Below are 26,022 nucleotides of genomic sequence, written 5' to 3'. Positions count from 1 at the left end.
TCATATAAGTTGAGTATTGATAGATGCTTATGATATGTGAGCAGAAGAGGCAATGCTTAGGAAAGGAAGGCAGATAGTTGAGGAGTAAGACGGTTGTAATTAGAAGTTAGTGTGGTATAGCAAGCAAGTATCAGGCAAGTGTTCTGAACTTTCTCGAGATATATTATAGTTGATTAATAGTCTTGTTTCATATTGCAAGTGCTTTGAAGCACTGAACCCTAAACCATAATTCCAGTTGTTGATCTTCGAGCCGTAAACCTTATTCTCTCTGAACCATTCATTGTTGTATACCCGAATACAAATCATAGATATACGATACTACTCCACAAATACATACAAACAAAATGCCAAACGCTCTCAAATTGCTTACATATTCAAACTATTGTACCTTATGCTTTGAAATACCAAATCCTTGCAACCTTAAAACTTTGATTCGTTTGTTATCCAATTCTTTCATTACCTAACAACCATTCTTTAAAATTGACATATTGATCATTTGTAAAGATTGAAACCATTTCATTATTGAATATCCAATGTTGCTTATGATTTTGTTTATTTCTTTACATTATTTATTCTATTATTATGTTAGAATTGGATTATTTTATAAAATTATGGACCAGATTCATGGTCAGACCAGATTGGTGGTCAAGTTAGGCCAATGTGTGCATTAGATCCAGTAATTAGAGCAGAACTGTGTGCCTTGCTCGGGGTTAGTGCGTGACTGATCAGCAGCCTAACCTTGGTTTTTAAAATAAAAATATAATATCCAATTCTAAATCATTAATCATTGTTCACTTGATACCTTAATCCTTTTCACTTGATGATCATTATTCTCAGTCTTGTCATTGTGACTTGCTGATCTAGTTAGCTCATTTGTGCAATATTGTTTATGTTCTTTTCCAGTTAAGAAGGAACCAGTTGGTAGCGAGGATCCCCAATCCAGTGCGAGAGCTAGGGGTCCAGGTTGATCGAGTTAAGCTAGCTGGCAGCTTTTGAGTTAGTTTAAGTTTGTAAAAGTTTGTAATAATGTTTATTGTTCAATTCTAAGTTTGAATAGTTGGGATTTGGACGTTTGTAATATAAGTGTGTGTGTGTGGCTTGTGGACATACTTTAACCTGTTGCGGTCCGTGATAGTTGGTAAATAAGGTCACTGCATATTATTATTATCTTTATTGTTGTTATAAGCAGGTTATAAATAAGATGTATGTGTGTGTGGACCCCAAACTTCTGACCCGGGTTTGGAGGGCGCCATAAATTCCTTGTCAAGACAAGAAAGATTTTTCATTTAAATTTAATTACACAACATTTATTTATTCTATTTCAGTGATAAGGCTTACAATGTTGCATAATTAGTTAACAATTTATATGTTCTAGGATACTCAAATCAAATATTACCTTTGGCATTGTCTTTTAAGCCATATTAATAAGAAATGCATTTCTAAGTTACACATGGATGTATACTTGGATAAGTTTGATTTTGAATCATACGAAAGGTGAAACTTGTCTCGTTGGCAAAATGACTAGAGCTTCTTTTACCTAATAAGTGAAAGGGCCAATAAACGATCAGGACTTTATACATAGTGATGTATATGGCCCAATGCATATGATGGAAAGGGGTGGCTTATACTACTTCATAACATTTACTGATGACTTCAATAGATATAGATATGTGTATATTAAGAAGAACAAATCCAATTCTTTTCAATGTTCAAAGAATATAAGGTCGAAGTAGAGAAGAAAAAAGGGGAAAGTATAAAAGTTCTACGACCATATCATGGAGAAAATTCTCAAGCCTAAAATTCAAGAGTTTCATGAAAGAGTGTGATATTGTATGATAAATTACTCCTTTTGAAACACCTCAGAGAGGAGAAATATGATGGCCTCAACCCGGGGTCAGGAGTTGACGTCACTAATTATATCAAACCACAATTATAAACTACTAGATTATTATTAATACAATATCACAACCCCAATACCAACATATGAATAACAAAGTAAAAATAGTTTAAACTAAACAGTTATAGGAACAGAATTATAAAGTAGTAACCTGTAAATCATTGCAAATCTCTGTCAACAAAGCAAAATTAAACTGGATATCACTGACTAGCATGCTCTTTATAAAACAAACATAGTTGTGTGTTGTGTAAACACCGGAGTCCAATTTTAGCATGCTATTCACATTTATAGTTCAACTTTATAAATCACTTGTTCCATTATGGGAACCACAAAACCAAATCAGATACGTATTGGACATGTGAAGACAACTGATTAGGCTATCAACACCAGACGGATCCATCTGCCATCTCAAAAACCTGTTCCGGAACTCAGAGACTAGCTAGGTCTATGACCTGCTGGACTAATCGGTTAAGTAATACGCGCAACCGAGTTAGCCGATTACGCAACCACAATAGGCCACTATGGCCTCTATTTATCCAATATCTGATCATTTTCATCCAGTTTTCAAATCACTTGTACCTATCTCAGTTTAAAACAGTTCATTCAACAACACACATAAATTTTGTTCACGAAATTATTTTCAGTTGGAGATTGTTACCTTTTTGAAGTTACTTTTACCCAAAACATATTTAAACAAATAATTATAACTACAGAGGATACGTAACTTAAAATGTTTTTGTTCCTGATTGAAAATAAAACAACAGTTCATTCATATATACTGAACCATAAATGTATGGTCAGGGGTACTTGCCTTGCAATGATTTCTCAGAATTCCTAGGGTAGCTTCGCTCGACTGAATTTAGTCCTCACAAACCTCGACTGGGATCTACAGTAAAAGAATACCCTAATTAGTTAATCTGACATGCTTGATATCCTCGGAATCTAACTAACCCAATACAATAAACCCGATTCGTATAATAGTGTTCATATGTATATTCATGTAATCGATACTTACGAAAGTAATAAAATATTTAATACCATATGGTATGTTCTCGTAATTAAGAATAATATTTTAGAAAAATTAAAAAGTGACTCCTCTATTTACTGGACTACTCGTAATCCCAACAATCACCACCCTGACTCCAACACACTCACATATACGCACACACACGAATATATACTTACATATATATACACTTACACACACACGAATTCACACACCAGGATATATATATGTATATATATTTTAATTCGAATAGAGATGAAGCAAAAGGACTCGTCGGAAAATCCGGCCAACAACTCACCGGAAAGGATAAGGGGAAGAACCGGGGAGAAAAAGAAAGAAAGGATGTCACACCCCAAACCAAACACACACACACACACTAAATAAATATGAACCATAATTATATTACAAACTTATAAGTCTAAAGATAATAATAATACGATTACAAACCCAACCAAAATAATAACAATCCTGAGATCTTTACAAGTTCAGAGTTTGGAACAGCCCATCTATCTGATACCACAATTACAAACCGGCGGAGTTCTGCCTAATCTATATATTCTACCTGCGCCCTCAAATGGTCTTCACCCTGCCTACCAGTTAACTTATGGGCAGTCTGCTTGGTACGGACCATGATTGCTAGTTGTAGAACAGGGTTAAATACAAGAAAATGAGCTAAAATGCTCAGCAAGTACTATCAGGTCTACTATACAAGGCATTATCTCAAAATCACAGGTTCATGAATCAAGAGGTTATAGATGCTTGTAAAAATGACAATAAGAAACATGAAGTTTTATATAAAGACATGGTAGAATCATAGTAATCGAAACATGGCATATAGAATCATGGCATTGTGGCAACATGTTATAATATAAAGGCATGGTAGAATCATAATGACCGAAACATGGCATATGGTATCATGGCATTGGGCAACATGTTATAAAAATCAAATCATCAAAATCATTTTAGGACGCTACCCGGTGATCAGCCGTGAAATAATCCCGAACCGTACTGGGTTCTCAAATATAATGGGATCGTTAGGCTATATGTGAGCCTATCAATAAGTGTGAAAAGGAGTTGCATCTAGTCCAATCCACTAAGTCAAGAAAACATTTATTTTTAATGTTTTATAACATGGATGCCGGGAAAAGATTTGGTATCACTTAATGGAATTATAATAGGAGAATTCAAGTTCACTAATGAGGTTCACTTTAGGGAATTTGGTAGAGAGTTTATTATTCACGGTCTATTGGATAAGGAATGTTTTGAAGGTAAGGTACTAACAAGGTTAAGGGTTATTAACGGTAGCATTTGAATTGGTTAATGACATGGTGATTATCACATCTAAGCATTCACGAAAAAGTATGTATACGTACAACAATTATAAGCATAACGAGGTAAGTTACTTGCCTTCCAATAGTTCTAAGATTATTCGATCTTGATGGCACGAATCTTCCCCTTCGCTTCGGAAGCTACACATTATATTAACTTCATTACTATTCATATTTTAACACCTCAAAAACCTATAAGCTCCTAGACTCACTATTACCTTTATCATAACTATTATTACACAAGAATTTATGATTATAAGAATACAAATTAATTTAATCATATGCAATTCAAGTAATCCACATAGTCACATAATCACATAATGGCATGGCATATAATACTAGTTATTTATACTATAATATCACCTAAATACCCAAGCATGTAAGCAAGTAACACATAAGAACTGTTATTGACCTTAATCTAAACCTAAAGATAATGTGCAATACTCGGACTCTTCACCACAAAGTCCCAATTACAATGAACACCATTAAGGTTTCCTAGCGTCACTCGAAAGGGTGCTCTCAGGTTTCTTGGTGGAAATGGGATGTCTACACCTTGGGCCTTCACTCCAAACCACTTCCGCAAGGTTTTTAAGACTCTAAACTAACTTATAAAGTTGGTGAGACTTAGGGACCTCACTACTATAGGCTTACAAAAATCAATACTCACACTAAGGTTTCCTGCTAGCACCAGTTTGCACTACCCGCGCTCTTTGGCAGAAATATTGACTTCTACATGGGGCATTCTAACAAAAACAATTTCCATGGATTCTTAAGACCTAAACCTAACTCTAAAACTTGGGTTTAGGCCAAGGCCTCACCTGGGCCTCTCTAGGCCTCTGCTCAAAGTTGACGCTGCCCAGCCTCCCTCGAATTCATTCTGCTCTATTTTTACTCACACTAAAACTCACTTTTCTCACTCAATTTTTAATTATAATGGTTTATTAAGCTTCCTAAGGATGTATCACACTTATCTAAGCCAAGGCCCCATGAAAGCCTAGCCTATGGCATGGTTATAACCGACCAAAGTTCAAGTTTACGCAGTCCTGCCTTCTTCTGAGCTACTCTCGAATATGTGTGTGTGCACCTACCTAAATGCAAGTTTTTCAATGAATCAAAGGAGACCACTGGACTCAAGTACAACTCAAGTCCTAACTCCAGTATACCCAGGCCTAGCAAGGCCTTACCAAAACTCACCTAAAACAGCCTATACTTATGGTGAAAAATTCTGCTACAAAGTACCTAGTGTACCTCCTTCCATCTTATCTCCCATTTCAACACCAAAACCAACATGCAAGCCAACAAATCTATCCTACAGTGTACAAAACCCTATTAAATATCATTTTATGGAAAAATACGAGCATAAACCTAGCCATATGAGTCATTTACAGAAGCAAAACAGAGAGCATAGCAGAGCAGATTTTACTTATGCAATTTTAAGCAAATTTTTGAACCAAAAATACATGGTATCAACTTGATGGCTACAAAATTTGATCATGACTTATCAAGGCACATAGCATACTAGCATTTCAGAGCAAAAATCATGGCATGCATTGCACAAAAAATCAAATTTAAATCACAAAACACATTTGTCCGCAATATCACTTATATCATGACATGCAAGTACTAATTCCTACTTTTATCATAAAAATCATAACATGCAAGGATAGAAACTTTGTAAAAATACATTTTAAAAGATCATAAGTTCTTTGAAAGTGACATGCAAAGTGTCTTTCTTTTTGAAAACAAACAAAACTATCACACAAACAACAAAATCCATTCGGCTCCTTGGGAGTCATTGCCGAATGCTTGAGGCCAAGATCATGGCTTGAAAATAGAAGCAAAACACTTCATCAAGACCATCTCTTGCTCAAGTTTTATGAGCCATATTAGGTTCAACTCTAGATTCACAAGAATCAAAGTTAAACCATTGGCTTTAATGTCACATGCAACTAGGAAACTTACCTCAAATGAAGATGTAGCACTAAGTGTAAATGTCCCTTGCTTAGATGAGTTGAAAGGTGTTAAGAAAATAAAGAAATGAGGAAGAAAAATGAGAGGGATGGGGATGGTTTAGGTGCAGCCGAGAGGGGGTAGGAAGAAGAGAGAGTGGAGTGATGTGTTGGTGGAAAATAAATAATGTGAGATGAGTGTTTTACTGGTTGTCATATCCTCTCCCCCTTATAGGATTCTGTCCTCAGAATCTTGGAGAATAACTGAGGATACCGATTCCGTATTTCAGATTCTAACTCCCACGTTGTCTCTTCAACTCTAGGATTCCTCCACAATACATTATGCACGTGCTGATATTGTGGCGGCAAGGCTAGCTTATAAGCAACTTTCCCTACTTGGTTCATGATTTCAAAAGGTCCGATGTATCTTGGAGCTAATTTCCCTTTCTTACCGAATCGGGTCAAACCCTTCCATGGTGATACTTTTAGCAATACAACTTCCCCAATTCCAAATTTCACATCCTTTCGAGCGGGGTCCACATATTTCTTTTGTCTATCCTGAGCAGCAATGAGTCTCTTCTTGATCACAGTGACGGTGTCCTTCATTTGCTGAATCAATTCAGGTCCAGAAATATTTCTTTCCCCAACTTCATCCCAACTTATCGGTGTTCTACACTTTCGCCAATATAATGCGTCATAGGGTGGCATGCCAATACTTGAATGGTAACTATTGTTAAATCAGAATTCTACGAGTGGTAGATGATTGTCCCAACTTCCTGAAAAATCAATTGCACAGCTTCGCAACATATCTTCAACGGTTTGGATTATTTGTTCGCTTTGGCCATCGATTTGTGGATGATATGACGTACTCATGTTTAATTTTGTTCCGAGATTTTCTTGAAATTGCCTCCAGAACCTCGAATTGAATCGTGGGTCTCATTCTGAAACTATCGATATAGGTACATCATGGCGTAACACGATTTTGTGTACATAAATATGAACTGGACTGTCTAACGAAGACTTCTCATTGATTAGAAGAAAATGAGCCGATTTTGTAAGGAGGTCTACTATCATCCAAATTGCATCGTGTCCAGAACGTGTTCGCGGTAAACCCACTACAAGATCTATGTCAATATTTTCCCACTTCCATTCTGGAATCTTCAATAGTTGAATCAAACCACTTGGTTTCTGATGTTCTGCTTTCACTCTTAGGCATGTGTCGCATTTTGAAACCCATTCTGCAATCTCTCTTTTCATGTTCGGCTACCAGAAGCTCTTCTTCAAATTATGGTACATTTTGGTACTTCCTGGGTGAATCGAAAATCTTGAGTTGTGTGCTTCTTGCAAAATATCCTTCTTCAATTCAGTCACATTTGGGATCCAAATTCTTGTCGAAAATCTCAACACACATTGTTCGTCTTTTTGTGTACATATCTCTTCTCCTGTCAACTGATTATTCTCTTGAGTCATTACTTCATCTTGGCATTTCTTTATCCTCTCTACTAGTGTTGGTTGAAAAGTAATGGCACAACACATTTCTTCCGCTCCTCCATGTTCACAAAGCTCTAATTGCAATTTTTTAACTTCATCAGATAATTCCTTCGGCATTGTTATCATACTTAGCTTTTCCTTCCTACTCAGAGCATCTGCTACCATGTTGGCCTTTCTCGGATGATATTGTATCGAACAATCGTAGTCTTTGATCAATTCCAACCATCGGCGCTGTCTCATATTTAGCTCTTTCTCAGTGAAGAGGTACTTTAGACTTTTTCGATCCGTGTATATCTCGCACTTTTCCCCATATAAGTAGTGTCTCCATAATTTTAAAGCAAACACTATCGCGGCTAATTCTAAGTCATGAGTCGGATACTTCTGTTCATGTGGTTTAAGTTTCCTTGAAGCATACGATATCACCTTCCCGTGTTGTATCAATACACATCCAAGTCCTTTAGAAGAGGCATCGCTATATATCACAAAATCTCTCTTATCATCTAGTAATGCTAAAACCAGAGCAGTTACCAGTCTTTTCTTCAATTCTTGAAAACTACTTTCACACTTCTCCTTCCATTCAAACTTCTCATTCTTCCTTGTCAATTTGGTCAGTGGTACGACAATCTTCAAAAAATCTTTACAAATCTTCTATAGTATCCCGCTAGTCCCATAAAACTTTTTACTTCTGTAGGCATCTTCGATGCCTCCCAATTCATTACAGCCTCAATCTTTTCAGGATCTACCCTAATCCCTTCACTTCCAACTATATGCCCTAGAAATCTTACTCCTGTTAACCAAAACTCGCACTTCGAGAACTTGGCATACAATCTCTCCTTCCGCAATACTTCCAAAACTATTCTTAGATGTTCCGCGTGATCAGCTTCTGTCTTTGAATATACTAAAATATCATCGATGAAAACTATGACAAACTTGTCCAACTACTCCTTGAATACATGATTCATTAAATCCATGAAAGAAGCCGGTGCATTCGTCAACCCAAAAGCCATAACGAGAAATTCGTAATGTCCATATCTTGTTCGAAAAGCCATTTTCGGTATATCCTCAGACTTAATCTTCAATTGGTGATATCCTGGTCGTAGATCAATCTTTGAAAAAATAAGAGGTTCCTTTGAGTTGGTCAAACAGATCATCAATTCTGGGAAAATGGTATCTATTCTTAATCGTCAACTTGTTCAATTCTCGATAATCTATACAAAGTTTTATGCTCCCGTCCTTTTTCTTCAAAAACAAAACTGGCGCGCCCCACGGTGAAACACTTGGTCTTACAAATCCCTTGTCTAATAGTTTCTGTATCTGTTTTGCTAATTCCTTCATCTCCGTTGGTGCCATCCTATATGGAGCTTTCGAAACAGGCTCGGTGTCGGGTGCAAGATCTATTGTAAACTCAATTTGTCGGTCCGGGGGTAAGCCAGGAAGCTCTTCAGGAAAAACGTCTAGAAAATCTCTTACTACTGGAATGTCTTCCGGATTGGAAACTTCACTACTCTTATCAACTACATACGCCAAATACGCCTCGTATCCTTTCTGAATCAACTTATTTGCTTGCATCGAGGTGAGGAATGTCTTAGTTTGCCTTTGGCCCTTGATTATCACTTTCTTACCTTGAGGTGTACTTAATACTACACTTTTATTCTTACAGTCTATTTGTGTCACACCCCCAACTTAACCAACAAAATAAATATAACTAATACAATATTTAAAAGAAATTAAACATATCAAAATCCAAGATCTTACAGTTTAGGGTTTGGAACAGCCCAACACTACCATCTATTACAACAGATTTTAATATCAAGTCCTCATACAAAACTATCTCTTATTCTACCTAAGCTCGAATATACGCATCAACGTCACAGGTCTTACGTGCTCTCTGCTTGAATCTAACCATAGCTGCTAGCTGTAATATCAGGGTAAAGCAGGGAGTGAGCCAAATGCTCAATAAGTGCTAAACAATATGATATAAACATAAATCGAGATATATATTAAAGAATGACAATGTGAAGACATAACCAATAATAACAAGAGATAAAACTTTGGGTAATGGCATCATTTGCTTGTATCAAAATATTTTCAAAATCATATCTTAATCAAAATCATTTTATGATGATACGGATTACAGCCGGTGATCAGCCGTGGAGTAATCCCGAACCTCGTTGGGTTTTAAAACGTTAATGGGATCCCTAGGCAACTTTTAAGCCTACAATATAAGTGTGGAAAGGACTCGCGTCTCAGTCCAGATCCACTATTCAAAGAAAACATTTATCCCCCTTTGGGACTGAAAATCCACATTTTAATCATTTTAAAAACTGATGCCGATTTATAACAAAATCTCTTTAAACAGTAATCATTTTTATCAAAGGATTATAGATCAACTTGAAACACTGGAAATACGATATTAAATCTCAGGGTCATGATCCACTAGACTTTACTCTATTAGGGTAACTGAAAGGTTTCCATATACAAAAACTTGGACAAGGAAATTTAGCAAGGCTATTGGATATTATGAAGGGGTAATGCCAAACTAGGCTTTAAGCAATGGTTTTTCGACAAGGTACAAGTGCTAGAACATCAAGAAGATAAGCTTCATGAATACTAAGGGTGTTAAGGTATGAAGAAATGATCTTTAGCTCAAGGTACATCAGGATTGTTAAACTTTAGGGTAATAAAGAGGGGTATCAATCAATTATGGATAACTTTGATGAATATCTGGCTTTTAGGTATCAAGGTAAAGTTCTATAGGGGTTCAAGCATCAGAGGGTGAGATATCAGTACTTTAGGAATCATTAGCATGTTAATCAAGAGGATCAATCAAGTATTATAACAACTCTTTATGGCATTCCAATTACTTTGATATACTATCATAATAAGACTTTTGATCTTCTTGCAATACGTACTTGAGGGTTCATGGCATTTCTATATAATTGAAAGATGAACTTAAGAAACGCTTGGTTCAAGTATATCAAAATGACTCGGGATAATCGCATTAATATATATGATCTATTTGCAGTGAATACGAAAGACAGGTTGAATCACTTGCCTTGAGAAAGGCTGGTCCGGTCTGGCTGGTAGGAGCAACTGGAAGCTTCACTCAACCTTTATGGCAAGTTTACCCTCATCTCGAGATCCTACACAATTAATAATAACCTCATTATATTATATTCTCCCCAACTCAACCTATTTACAACATAAATGGCACTTAGGCCTATATGCACGCAATTTATATTCACCTTATATATATAATTGTACACATAGCCACATATACTCACATATCATATTTTAATACCAAATAATACCACATACACCATAATGCAACACTAGGCTTGGATGATCTCGACTCACAACTTAAGTCATTTAGTCGCTTTACTTAGACAAAGTCTCCAAATTTCGGCTTTCTAACTCGATGTGCCTTTACTAAACTATCCAAAACCTATTGACCATAACTTGGGCTTTTTATTCTACTGGCTTTATACTATCTTGAAACTATAGTGGTCAACCTAGATCTTACTCATAAGTGCTCTAAAACTATGTGATAAGTGGAAGTGCTCACTGGAGTGAATTTCAGAATGACATCTATGGTTTCTTGAGTGCATTAGATACCCTTAAGCTACAAGTTTACCTCCAAAACTTTTACACTAGACTCTTCTGACCATAAGTCATCTCCCAAACTTGATGTGGCTCAAGGGTCTAGCTTGGGCCTCCTTGGGCCTAAGCTCAAAGTCCATGGTTCCCCTTTTTTTCTGGGCAGAAAACGCCCTGATTTGAATTAACTTGTGACACATGGTTCTAACTCATATTTTGTGAAATATGGCTGCAAAAACTTCTCTGACACTCCCTCTAATTAAGGCCCAACAGGGCCTAATGAGGGCCTACCCATGACATGGTCAAAACTTCCTATTTCTAAGTTGCAACAAAACTGTCCCCTGCTGGACAGATTTTGCGATTTCACTTGTGCACCTAACCAAACGACTTATAAACCTCCAACCAACACCTAAAACCTTTTATATACTCCTAATACTAGCTTCTGGTGGCTTGGGCCTCAAAGTGCACAACAATGACATGGTCAAAACTCACTCTAAACCTCAGGGTACTAAACTGATTTTCTGCAGAAACTAAGACTCTCCTTTCTCCAAGGTTTCTACTTGACAAACTCAACCACCAACAACCCAAATACCCAAATCATGACTTAACTATGGTGATCCACTGAACTAACTCCCTTACACTCAAAATAATCTTAGTGGAGATCATCCTTACCTAAGGTGCAACATAGCAAAACAAAGGAAATCACATTACACAATTTACAAGTCATCGAGTTTTTGAAAATAACAAGTTATGTATTTTTATAATATATATATATATAAATTATTACCACATATCAAGGAACACTAATCAAGATTAATACCTTATCCCTACTGAAATTAAATCTTACTAACAAAATCTTTCCAAATGATCAAAATCTTCAGACATTCCAAGAGAAATCTACATGCATGCATGACTTCGGGTTTTACAAACCAAAACAACATATTTTCTAAATATATTCTACCATGAAATCGACATGCAAGCCTAGCATAAGCTATATCTAGATGATCGCTTAGCATACAAATGGTTTCATCATGTTTTCTCTACAAAATTCATGCTATTACCACAAAACATACAAGAATTGAACAAGGCAACAAGACACCACTAAGAACCATTCATTCGGCTCCCTTATGGTCATGGCCGAATGAAATGGAAGGGAAATGGCCATTAAAAACAAAAGCTTCACTCTCTTGACTTGGCATTTCACCATTCCTTGTAGTTCCCTCAATAATACAACCTTAAATCCATGAGAATCAAGATTGTATTTTGAGTTCTAATTAAACTAAGACATGCAAGATTAAAACTCAAACTTTTCACTCTAGACTTTTTGAAATATATATGAACAACATGTAGGGAGTAAGATTACTTAAATATAAGATGAATGTTTGAGTGAAAGAATCAAGAAAAGAAGGGGATGGGGGGCCTCGGCTATGGAGATTGCCGAGAGGGAGGAGGAGCCGAGAGGAGAGGGAGAGAGAGTGAGGTGAGGGTGGAGTGTGGAGTGGGGTGAATGATCACAACACTTTGCATTTTGGTTTTTATGATTTTGATTGATTAAAATAAGTGAGTGGAAATGAGAATTGTCAAGAATAACCTTCCAACATACTTAGGTCATTTTGCATGCAAGGACAAAGAAGTAATTTGGCTAGTAAAATAAGAGTTAGTGGGGGTTAGAATTGTCTTTTTAGCCCTTTAAGTTGAATAGAAGAGAATTTGCATGCAAGGGTAACCATGTAATTTGATAATTAATAAGCAACTAATTTTCGAAGATTTATTTTTATATAATAAAATAAAAGTTCAAAAATTATAAAATTTATACCATAAAATAATTTAGATTTTTAGAGATTTTATAAAATCACTTTCAAAATTTGTGAACAAAATATCTTTTAAAAGAAAATTTCTCCAAGGCTTAGAATATTCCTTACAAATCAAAATAAAGGAAATAAATAAACTTTTGCTTTGAAAAAAAATCATATACTACACATAAAAATTTTATAATGCAGAAATTATCACTAACACAAACGTGCAATCATTGAATCATATTTACTTTCGGCTTTAATATTATACCTAAACTACAGTAATATTACACGAAAATACCGGTCGTAACATCCTCTCCCCCTTAAGGGATTCTGTCCCCAGAATCTAAGAGAATAGATGAGGATACCGGGAACTCATATCAGACTCTAACTCCCAAGTCGATTCTTCGACCCTAGGGTTCCTCTAAAGTACTTTTACTAACTTTACTGACTTGTTTCTAAGACTCTTCTCTTGCCAGTCGAGTATTTTGACAGGTTGCTCCACAAATGACAGGTCTTCCTAAATTTCTACAGGTTCATATTCTATCACATGGCTGGCGTCAGGATTGTACTTCTTAAGCAACGACACATGGAACACATTATGCACATGCTGATACTGAGGTGGTAAGGCTAACTCGTAGGCTACCTTCCCCACTTGACTCAAAATTTCAAAAGGACCTATATATCTAGGTGCTAACTTCCCTTTCTTGCCAAATCTAGATAACCCTTTTTTTGGTGACACCTTCAACAAAATGGTTTCGCCTACTTGGAATCGAACATCCTTACGTGATGGGTCTGCATACTTCCTCTGCCTATCTTGAGCAGCAAGCAACCTTCTCTGAATTAACTTGACTGTGTCATGCAACTGTTGCACCAATTCCGAGCCTAGAATCCTTCCTTCTCCTACTTCATCCCAACTTGTCGGTGATCTACATTTTCGTCCGTACAAAGCTTCATATGGTGGCATGCCAAACTAGAGTGATAGCTATTGTTGTAAGAGAATTCAATCAATGGCAAGTAGTCATCCCAACTTCCTGCAAAATCGATTGCACAACTGCGCAACATGTCTTCGATTGTGTGAATTGTCCTTTCACTTTGACCATCGGTCTGCGGGTGGTATGTCGTGCTCATGTTAAATTTCGTGCCAATACTTTCTTGAAATTGCTTCCAGAATCTCGAGTTAAATCGGGGATCTCTGTCTGAAACTATCGATACGGGTACTCCATGCCTTAGTATGATTTCGCGCACGTACAGATGAACCAATTTGTCCAATGATGACTTCTCATTAATTGGAAGAAAATGCGCCGACTTCGTAAGACGATCAACTATCACCCATATAGCGTCATGTCCGGATTTCGTTCGCGGTAGTCCCACTATAAAGTCCATAGAAATATTTTCCCATTTCCATTCTGGAATCTTTAGGGGCTGAATTAATCCGCTTGGTCGTTAATGTTCTGCCTTCACTTTCTGACAAGTTTAACACTTCGCAACCTATTCCGCCACGTCTCGCTTCATATTTGGCCACCAAAAATTCTGCTTTAAGTCCCGATACATCTTAGTGCTTCCCGGGTGGATTGAAAATTTTGAATTGTGGGCTTCTTATATGATTTCATTCTTCAATTCAGGTACATGAGGAATCCAAATTCTTGTGGAAAACCTTAGTATCCCTTGCTCATCCTTTTGAGTACTAATCTCTTCTCCAGTTAGCTGATTCTTCCTTTTCTCCATTACCTCTTCCTGACATTTCTTTATCTTTTCCACTAGTGTTGGCTGAAAAGTCATTGCACGACAAACTTGTTCAACTATTCCACAATCACAAAGTTCTAAACCAAATTTCTTAATCTCTTCAGACAATTCCTTTGGTGTTGCCATCATATTTAATCTTTCCTTTCTACTTAATGCATCGGCCACAACATTCGCCTTTCCCGGATGGTAATTTATCGAGCAATCGTAGTCCTTGATCAATTCCAACCATCTCCTTTGCCTCATATTGAGCTCCTTCCGAGTGAAAATGTACTTTAAACTCTTATGATCTGTGTAGATCTCACACTTCTCTCCGTAAAGGTAATGTCTCCAAATTTTAAGTGCGAACACTATGGTGGCTAGTTCCAAATCATGCGTCGGGTACTTCAACTCATGTAGTTCCAACTGTCTTGACGCATACGCGATCACCTTACTGTGTTGCATTAACACACAACCCAATCCCTTATGTGAAGTGTCGCTGAATATCACAAAGTTCCCTTGGTCATCTGGTAGTACTAACATGGGAGCGGTTACCAATCTCTGCTTCAACTCTTGAAAGTTATCCTCACATTCTGCACTCCATTCAAACTTTTGATTCTTTCTGGTTAACTTGGTCAATGGCGTGGCGATTTTCGAAAAATCCTTGAAAAACCTTCTATAGTACCCTGCCAAACCTAGAAAACTTCGCACTTCCGTAGGTGTCTTTGGCCTCTCCCAACTCATAACTGCCTCAATCTTTGCCGGATCTACTTTAACTCCTTCATCTCCGATGACGTGTCCCAAGAATTGAACTTCCTTTAACCAAAACTCACATTTGGAAAACTTGGCATACAACTTCTCTTGCCGAAGTATCTCCAATGCTATCCAGAGGTGCTGCTTATCTTCTTCTTCCGACTTAGAATAAATAAGGATGTCATCAATGAATACCACTATGAACTTGTCCAAATACTTTTTAAATACCCGATTCATCAGATCCTTAAATGCGGCCGGGGCATTAGTCAATCCAAACGGCATTACTAAGAATTCATAATGTTCGTATCTGGTCCTGAATGCTGTCTTGGGAATGTCTTCTTCCTTGACCTTTAATTGATGGTATCCCGATCTCAAGTCAATCTTTGAAAAGCACTTTGCTCCCTTCAGCTGGTCAAAAGGTCATCTATTCTTGGTAGCGGTTCTTAATCGTTACCTTATTCAACTCCCAATAATCTATACATAGCCACATACTTCCATCTTTCTTCTTTACAAACAGAACAAATGCTCCCCATGGCGACGTACTTGGCCGTATCACTCCTTTATCCAACAATTCTTGTAGCTGGCTCGCCAACTCTTTCATTTCTGCTGGTGCCATCCTATATGGGGCCTTGGAAACTGGTTCCATGCCTGGAGCAAGGTTGATCTCGAACTCGATTTGTCGATCTGGTGGTAAGCCTGGTAGTTCATCTGGAAACACATCGGGGAACTCGTTAACTACGGGAATATCTTCTATGCTGGGACTGCCTTTTTCTGAATCCACTACATAAGCTAGGAATAACTCACAGCCTTTTCTAAGTAGCTTCTTAGCCTGAACAATTGTAAGAAATAATTGCTCTTGCCTCTGCCCCTTAAATACTACCTTCTCTCCACTCTTCGTCTTTAAATACACTTTCTTGGTCTTACAATTAATCTGGGCATTATTCTTTCCTAACCAATCCATTCCTAAAATTATATCAAACTCTCCCAACTTGAAGAGTATCAAGTCGGTTGAAAACTTATACCCCGAAATATCAATCTCACACTTCGAACAAAATTGATTCACAGGAATCTTCTCTTGGTTCACAATTACCACATTTACTACCTCGCTCATAACCATTTTATCATATTGAAGTTTATCAACAAAAGTTTCTGATATGAAAGATCTTGTTGCTCCCGAATCAATCAATACTTTAGCTTTGACATTATTGAGTAAAAGTGTACCTGCTATCACCTCAGAATTCTGAACAGCATCCTAGATCTCTAGATCGAATGTCCTTGCTGTTGTTTGCGGGCTTGTTGTAGGTGGTGGAGGTAATGCCAATACTTTGGTTGGCACGCTTGCACTGGTACTTGCCATATTCATTAGAGCTTTGACTGGTCCGGTTGCCTTGCACTCCCTAGCTATGTGTCCAGTCTTTCCACATTTGTAACATGTAACTCTTGGCTTCGGCATCTTGCACTCATTTGCCAAATGTCCATTCTGGTTCCACCTATAGCATGTCATGCTCAGTTTATTACACACTCCGGGGTGCCTTCTTCCACAGTGCTTGCATTCCGATTTCTAGAACCTGTTTTCTCCAACTTGTCCTTGGCTTGCCTGGTTGTTCCCCTTTGATTCTTGCCTTTTTCCCAAGTTCCCTTTCTTTTGAAAACTTCCTCCCTTATGGAATCCAATCCTTTTTACATTCCGATCTTATGAATTTCCAGCTTCAGACGTTTCTCCATAAAATGGAACCTTTCTCTTCTTGTTATCCCTTTCCTTCCTTGACTACATCCCATTATTCTCAATTAGAGCAGCTTTCTGTACTACTCCCGCATAGGTTTCAAGCTCAAACATAGCCACTCTATCTCTGATCCAAGGCTCCAATCCTTGCTGAAATTTCTTCGCTTTTTCTTCCTCAGTGCTGGTATACTTTATCACAAACCTTGACAACTCAGTGAACTTCTTCTCATACTCCAGTACAGTCATGTTCCCTTGCTTCAACTCAAGAAATTTAAGCTCCATTTGATTCTGCATGTACTTAGGGTAATACTTTTCCAGAAATAACTTCTTAAATCTCTCCCAAGAAACCTGCTGAGTTGCTTCCATAGCCTTTACTGATTCCCACCAATAGATGACTTCGCCCTTCAAGAAGTAAGTATCATATGCCGTCTTCTGATCGTCTCCTAATTGTACCAACTCAAAAGCCCTTTCCATTTCCTTAATCCATGTGTTAGCTATTACTGGATCAGTGGTATCATGACATGCAGTGGATTCACATTCTGAAATGCCTTGAAAGTGACAACTTGTCTAGGTGGTACTGGTGGTTCGGGTGGTTGGTGTAGTTCACGGTTATCTTGGTTTTCAATTTGTTGTTGAAGAGTTAGTTGTTGTTGAGCTATAGCATTGGTTTGCTGTTGCAAAGTTTCCAGTAGTCGAAGAATATTTGGGTCTGTGGTAGATGTGGTTGTTGGGTTCTTCTTTTTGGGAGGCATGATCCTGAAATAAGAGTTATGTCAAAACAGATATGAATGATAAAATAATTTGAGGGTATCACATGGCATTCTTATTTACATATGAGGTCAAGTTTCAAATTAAGCAGATATGGCGATGCGTAAAAGCGTAAAATAACAGTTGAGAGCAAATGGAACGATAGTGCATGATTATTGAAATTTAAAGGTCACAATACATCAGGATTAGAACAAAGTCTGATTCTACGAACAACAGGCTTATTTAAAGGAAACAACTGGGAATTCTACGAAGTCTGATAGTACAACAACATGAAAAGGTAAATGGAAAGAACTAAGGCTCCACTCCATCAAAATGGGGCTTGGTAGTCTTCTCTTCTCGAAGTGTCTTCACAATGCTCTGGAGCTCATCTGCCACCATCTGGATGACATACTGGCTGGTGCGGTCCCGATGCGCTGGCATCTCCTCAAGCTTAGTATTGACGTACTGAACCAAGGTCTCAAGTCTCGCAGTCATCTGCTCCTTAGGCTTCCCTTCATAGTTTCAGCTATCCGGATACACATTCTTCAGTCGATCTATCAGTCGATCGTACTTGCCCTGAAGCATGTCAAACTCGCGCCTCAACTCAGCATACACGGAGAAAGCAATAGTGTCGTCCGACCCAGAGGGTGTCGAGGAATGCGCCCTTTGCTGACAAACCAATAAGAGGAGTATTAATAATAAATTTACTTAACCTACTCTCTCGCATATTATCTATAACCTATACACATGTTCTATAACCTATTTGGGCTATCCAGGGACTCTAAACCGTAGCTCTGATACAAAAAACCTGTCACACCCCCAACTTAACCAACAAAATAAATATAACTAATACAATATTTAAAAGAAAGTAAACATAACCAAATCAAAGATCTTACAGTTTAGGGTTTAGAACAGCCCAACACTACCATCAATTACAATTGATTTTAATATCGAGTCCTCACACAAAACTATCTCTTATTCTACCTGAGCTCGACATACGCATCAGCGTCACAGGTCTTACGTGCTGTCTGCTTGAATTTAACCATAGCTGCTAGCTATAATATCAGGGTAAAGCAAGGAGTGAGCCAAATGCTCAACAAGTGCTAAACAATATGATATAAACATAAATCGAGATATGTATTAAAGAATGACAATGTGAAGACATAACCAATAATAACAAGAGATAAAACTTTGGGTGATGGCATTATTTGCTTGTATCAAAATATTTTCAACATCATATCTTAATCAAAATCATTTTATGACGCTACGGATTACAGCCGGTGATCAGCCGCGGGGTAATCCCGAACCTCGCTGGGTTCTAAAATGTTAATGGGATCCCTAGGCAACTTTTAAGCCTACAATATAAGTGTGGAAAGGACTCGCGTCTCAGTCCAGATCCACTATTCAAAGAAAACATTTATCCCCCTTTGGGACTGAAAATCCACATTTTAATCATTTTAAAAACTGATGCCGATTTATAACAAAATCTCTTTAAACAGTAATCATTTTTATCAAAGGATTATAGATCAACTTGAAACACTGGAAATACGATATTAAATCTCAGGGCCATGATCCACTAGACTTTACTCTATTAGGGTAACTGAAAGGTTTCTATATACAAAAACTTAAACAAGGAAATTTAGCAAGGCTATTGGATATTATGAAGGGGTAATGCCAAACTAGGCTTAAAGCAATGGTTTTCCGACAAGGTACAAGTGCTAAAACATCAAGAAGATAAGCTTCATGAATACTAAGGGTGTTAAGGTATGAAAAAATGATCTTTAGCTCAAGGTACATCAGGATTGTTAAACTTTAGGGTAATAAAGTGGGGTATCAATCAATTATGGATAACTTTGATAAATATCTGGCTTTTAGGTATCAAGGTAAAGTTCTATAGGGGTTCAAGCATCAGAGGGTTAGATATCAGTACTTTAGGAATCATTAGCATGTTAATCAAGATGATCAATCAAGTATTATAACAACTCTTTATGGCATTCCAATTACTTTGATATACTATCATAATAAGACTTTTGATCTACTTGCAATACGTACTTGAAGGTTCATGGCATTTCTATATAATTCAAAGATAAACTTAAGTAACGTTTGGTTCAAGTATATCAAAATGACTCAGGATAATCGCATCAATATATATGATCTATTTGCAGTGAATACGAAAGACAGGTTGAATCACTTGTCTTGAGAAAGGCTGGTCTGGTCTGGCTGGTAGGAGCAACTGGAAGCTTCACTCGACCTTTAGGGAAAGTTTACCCTCGTCTCGAGATCATACACAATTAATTATAACCTCATTATATTATATTCTCACCAACTCAACCTATTTACAACACAAATGGCACTTAGGCCTATATGCACGCAATTTATATTCACCTTATAGATATAATTGTACACATATCCACATATACTCACATATCATATTTTAATACCAAATAATACCACATACACCATAATGCAATACTAGGCTTGGATGATCTCGACTCACAACTTAAGTCACATAGTCGCTATACTTAGACAAAGTCTCCAAATTTCGGCTTTCTAACTCGATGTGCCTTTACTAAACTATCCAAAACCTATTGACCCTCACTTGGGCCTTTTATTCTACTGGATTTATACTATCTTGCAACTATAGTGGTCAACCTAGATCTTACTCATAAGTGCTCTAAAACTATGTGATAAGTGGAAGTGCTCACTGGAGTAAATTTCAGAATGACATCGATGGTTTCTTGAGTGCATTAGATACCCTTAAACTACAAGTTTACCCCCAAAACTTTTACACTAGACTCTTCTGACCATAGGGCATCTCCCAAACTTGATGTGGCTCAAGGGTCTAGCTTGGGCCTCCTTGGGCCTAAGCTCAAAGTCCATGGTTCCCATGTTTTTCTGGGCAGAAAACGCCCTGATTTGAATTAACTTGTGACACATGGTTCTAACTCATATTTTGTGAAATATGGCTGGAAAAACTTCTCTGACACTCCCTATAACTAAGGCCCAACAGGGCCTAATGAGGGCCTACCCATGACATGGTCAAAACTTCCTATTTCTAAGTTGCAACAAAACTGTCCCCTGCTGGACAGATTTTGTGATTTCACTTGTGCACCTAACCAAACGACTTATAAACCTCCAACCAACACCTAAAACCTTTTATATACTCCTAATACTAGTTTCTGGTGGCTTGGGCCTCAAAGTGCACAACAATGACATGGTCAAAACTCACTCTAAACCTCAGGATACTAAACTGATTTTCTGCAGAAACTAAGACTCTCCTTTCTCCAAGGTTTCTACTTGACAAACTCAACCACCAACAACGCAAATACCCAAATCATGACTTAACTATGGTGATCCACTGAACTAACTCCCTTACACTCAAAATAATCTTAGTGGAGATCATCCTTACCTAATGTGCAACATAGCAAAACAAAGGAAATCACATTACACAATTTACAAGTCATCGAGTTTTTGAAAATAACAAGTTATGTATTTTTATAAAATATATATACGAATTATTACCACATATCAAGGAACACTAATCAAGATTAATACCTTATCCCTACTGAAATTAAAGCTTACTAACAAAATCTTTCCAAATGATCAAAATCTTCCAACATTCTAAGAGAAATCTACATGCATGCATGACTTCGGGTTTTACAAACCAAAACAACATATTTTCTAAATATATTCTACCATGAAATCGACATGCAAGCCTAGCATAAGCTATATATAGATGATCACTTAGCATGCAAAGGGTTTCATCAAGTTTTCACTATAAAATTCATGCCATTACCATAAAATATACAAGAATTGAACAAGACAACAAGACACCACTAAGAACCATTCACTCGGCTCCCTTATGGTCATGGCCGAATGAAATGGAAGGGAAATGGCCATTAGAAACAAGAGCTTCACTCTCTTGACTTGGCATTTCACCATTCCTTGTAGTTTCCTCAATAATACAACCTCAAATCCATGAGAATCAAGATTGTATTTTGAGTTCTAATTAAACTAAGACATGCAAGATTAAAACTCAAACTTTTCACTCTAAACTTTTTGAAATATATATGAACAACATGTAGGGAGTAAGATTACTTGAATATAATATGAATGTTTGAGTGAAAGAATGAAGAAAAGAAGGGGATGGGGGGCCTCGGCTATGGAGATTGCCGAGAGGGAGGAGGAGCCGAGAGGAGAGGGAGAGAGAGTGAGGTGAGGGTGGAGTGTGGAGTGGGGTGAATGATCACAACACTTTGCATTTTGGTTTTTATGATTTTTATTGATTAAAATAAGTGAGTGGAAATGAGAATTGCCAAGAATAACCTTCCAACATACTTAGGTCATTTTGCATGCAAGGACTGTAACTCCCCCAGATCCGGGGTCAGGGATCCGGGTCGTCACGGTCTTTCTTCCCATAATTATCACTTAACTTAATTAATAATAAACAACCTCATGCTGTGACCCCACACTAACACACACCACCACACGTCATAGTCTCAGAGATGAAATTGAAATAAGTACAAGTCCTTAAATCCACAATTAAAAGTTATTACAATCCAAAATGATTACTTGATAAGTTTACAGTTAATTGCCATTATCTGCCACAAGTTATAATTATACATAATTGATTCTCAAAAGTAGAATGTCTGATCTACAGATAGATCTACCTCTGCAGCTATAGCAGCTACGATCTCAACGGGAAGGCGCGGGGCGCTTCCCACGCTCTTGCGCTGGGTCTGCTTGAGCCAGGCCATCTTTCCTAACTGTTGTTGTGTGATGAAGAAATAAAGCAAGAGTGAGCATTACAGCTCACAAGATAATATATAGTGTAATCAATAATGCAAGTATCTAATAGATAACTTACTGAAAACCTTTTTCAAGTGTAAGATAATTACTTACTGGATATAAGCTTAAAGGAAGATGAAGTTACCAAATACTTCACTATACTTATATCATTTATAAGGCTACTTGAACTACCACTATTCAAAGTATTATAGGTTTAAAAAAAGTTATCCCATAGATGAGACCACAAGTTAAGACTTGAATAGATTCAATCTTTGAAATATTATTGAATGAAATAAAGTTACGAGATACTTTATTTAGTCCCGATATATATCAACATATATATCTTTTAAACATTTCCTGGAACCTCTGTTATGTAAAGTATGAACAGAGTTTGTAACATCCATTGAATTTTTGAAAGGAAAAGAATTTTGGCATAAACCCGATATCTTGCTGATCAGGCAAAGATACCAATAAGTAACCTTTTCTACTAGTAAATGGATGAATCCCCCACCGGTCATCACCCTGGCCACATAAGGACCTTGTGCTGGACCGCCACCCGGCCTCTTACGTGTTGATGGACTGTCACCCAGCCACTTACACTTTGATAGACCGTACCCCGGCCTATCGCTTATGCCGACTCAATTAGATGGGCTTACTTCCCGAACGTTGGGTAAGTAATCAATTCATTTGTTTTCTTTAAAACAGCAACCATGTTGCGAATGTAAAATGCTCCACAGAGCTGGATCCCCCAGGTTTTGAGCGAGTATTTAAATCCCCTTTGAAAGGAAGATCTTAAATATAAAAATGAGTTTTGGGGTCCACTCTAACTAAAAAAAAATCATTTTGAAGACTCGAAAACATTTTAAGAATGTTTGGAGTACTGCTGATTTATTAAAATAAATCAGTCCCGATATATTAGAAAATATCTGAATATTATTATTTAAATAATATTCTCATAAAGATAATCCTTATAAAAATAATCGAAGTAGAAGTTTTAAACTTATACTTGAAATGGATTTTAAATAACCAAAGATATACTTATATGAAAGTACTATCCTTATTTGAATAATCGAAAATAAGTTTGATTATCGAAACATTATTCTTTAATAAAATAAAGAATATTATTAAATAATAAGCGGAGTCATAATACCTCGAATGAATATTATAAATAATATTCATTAAATAAAATAAACGGAGTCATACATCCTCCAATGAATATCCAATTAATAATCATTAAATATAATAAACAGAGTCATAAGTCCTCGAATGAATATTAAAATAATATTCATTAATTAATATAAAGTTATCGAATAAACCTTATTCGATCAATAGTTTTGAAAACTATATCCATATATATATAAATATATATATATATATATATATTATACTCGGGAGCCTCGCCTCCCGGTTTTAGAAAAAGTTCACCTTTTTATCCCCTATACTAAGGGTATACTCAAATACCGCTTATCTTTAGCATAGGTATTATGCAACTATAAGCATTGAACCAACAGATATATAAATCAAGAATATGAAATAGGCATGCATATATACCATATCACTTGCTACAATATATCGCAAGAATTTGCTAATAACAAATATGCATTTATCGCAAGATCATGCATATACACATATACATCACAACAACAGTTATACGGGTAGAAAACTTGCCTGAGCGACTGGGGGTTACAAATGGCTCGGGACGAGTCTGGTAACCTATAAACAACATGTGAGTTGGAATTAAACCAAAGTCACTTGTAAATATATACTTTAACCAAATTAGACTCTAACGCTCGCTTTGCGCTTACTGATTCTCTTAAGTCACTCGAGTACCCTCGGCTCCACTATTTTTAATAAATTAACCATTACGAGTTTTAAGGCGATTCTTTCGCGAGTGTCTTACTAAATGCGTAACACACTTAACATAATTGTTTCATACACTAATTAACCCTTTTTAGGTCTTTAACCTATGTTTCAAAGTAAGGCGAGGGGTAATGTTTCGTTCGTGAAACGTCATTACTTAAAACGGCTGTTTCTCCTAAATCGTACATCGGAATCAAACGAACCACATATCAAAATGAAGCTCGTAACATGAAATATCTAAAAATGGCAATGGTCAAAACCTAGCATGGAGTTCTCGGGTCCTAATGTTATGAACAAAAGCAGTCTAAAGTAAATCGGACATTACGACGGCTATATTTACGCGATTTCCCAATTTTATACCATTCCAATACAACCACCAATCAATCCCAATCCATCCATACAACCAACATCCATACACAATACATCATAACAGCCCTAATCAACTCAATATTAACAATTATACTTATTCTTAAACTTGAATTTAAACTATACTTAAGTCCTTTAACCAAACCATAAGATTTCAACATTCAATTCACCACCATTCCAACCCAAAATCTAAACCAACAAGCATTAAGCTACTCTATTACCATAACAACCAAAATCATCCTAATATACAAAGTAAAGCTAGGGTTTGGAGATGATATACCTTCCTTGAAGTGATGTGAGTAGCTAGGAAGCCTTAAGAAGCCTTGAGATGTCTTAGGGATGCTTGGATTTTAAAGGAAAAATAAGAAAAATTAAGTTAAAAACCTTGAAATCACTATTCATTGTCTTCTTCATTGATTTCTTGGAGAAGATTAAGAATGAATTGGAGGCTTAAACTCATAAGATAGCCATAACTATGCATATGGAGTGCTAGAGAATTATCTTACCAATTTAGGAAGCTTGGAACTTGGATTTTGAAAAATCTTCTCTTTGAAAATGGAAAAAGCCGAGAGAAAATGTTCTTGGTGAAGAGAAATACAATTTTTGTTTTGATGAAATGATTTGTTTTGGCTTGGTGGATGTAGTTTTGTTTTTGTTTTGGTTAATTACCTTATTAACCTTGTCTTTGTGTGGTTATAAACCAACCACATCTCCTCCCTCCCTATGTCATGCTTACATCACCTTATTGTGTCATCATCTCTTACTTGTCCTCTCCTTATTGGTTGGATGACCTCACCATCCCTAACCTCCTTGATAACTTCCTAATTGTTTGCCTAATGACCGCTGATCTGTTATACGGTTCGCTTGACTTTCGTTTTCGTTTATCGTTTGAGGGATCATACCCGGGATCTTATTACTTAGGTTCCCTTAACCTTTCTCAATATATTATATTCCTTTTATGATCCTCTCTTATAATCCTTTAATTTAAATCCTTTTTATCCT

This window comes from Apium graveolens, chromosome 4 (genome assembly GCF_009905375.1).
Source record: "Apium graveolens cultivar Ventura chromosome 4, ASM990537v1, whole genome shotgun sequence".
In the NCBI taxonomy this organism is placed as follows: domain Eukaryota; kingdom Viridiplantae; phylum Streptophyta; class Magnoliopsida; order Apiales; family Apiaceae; genus Apium; species Apium graveolens.
Note: the sequence above shows the minus strand (reverse complement) of the source record.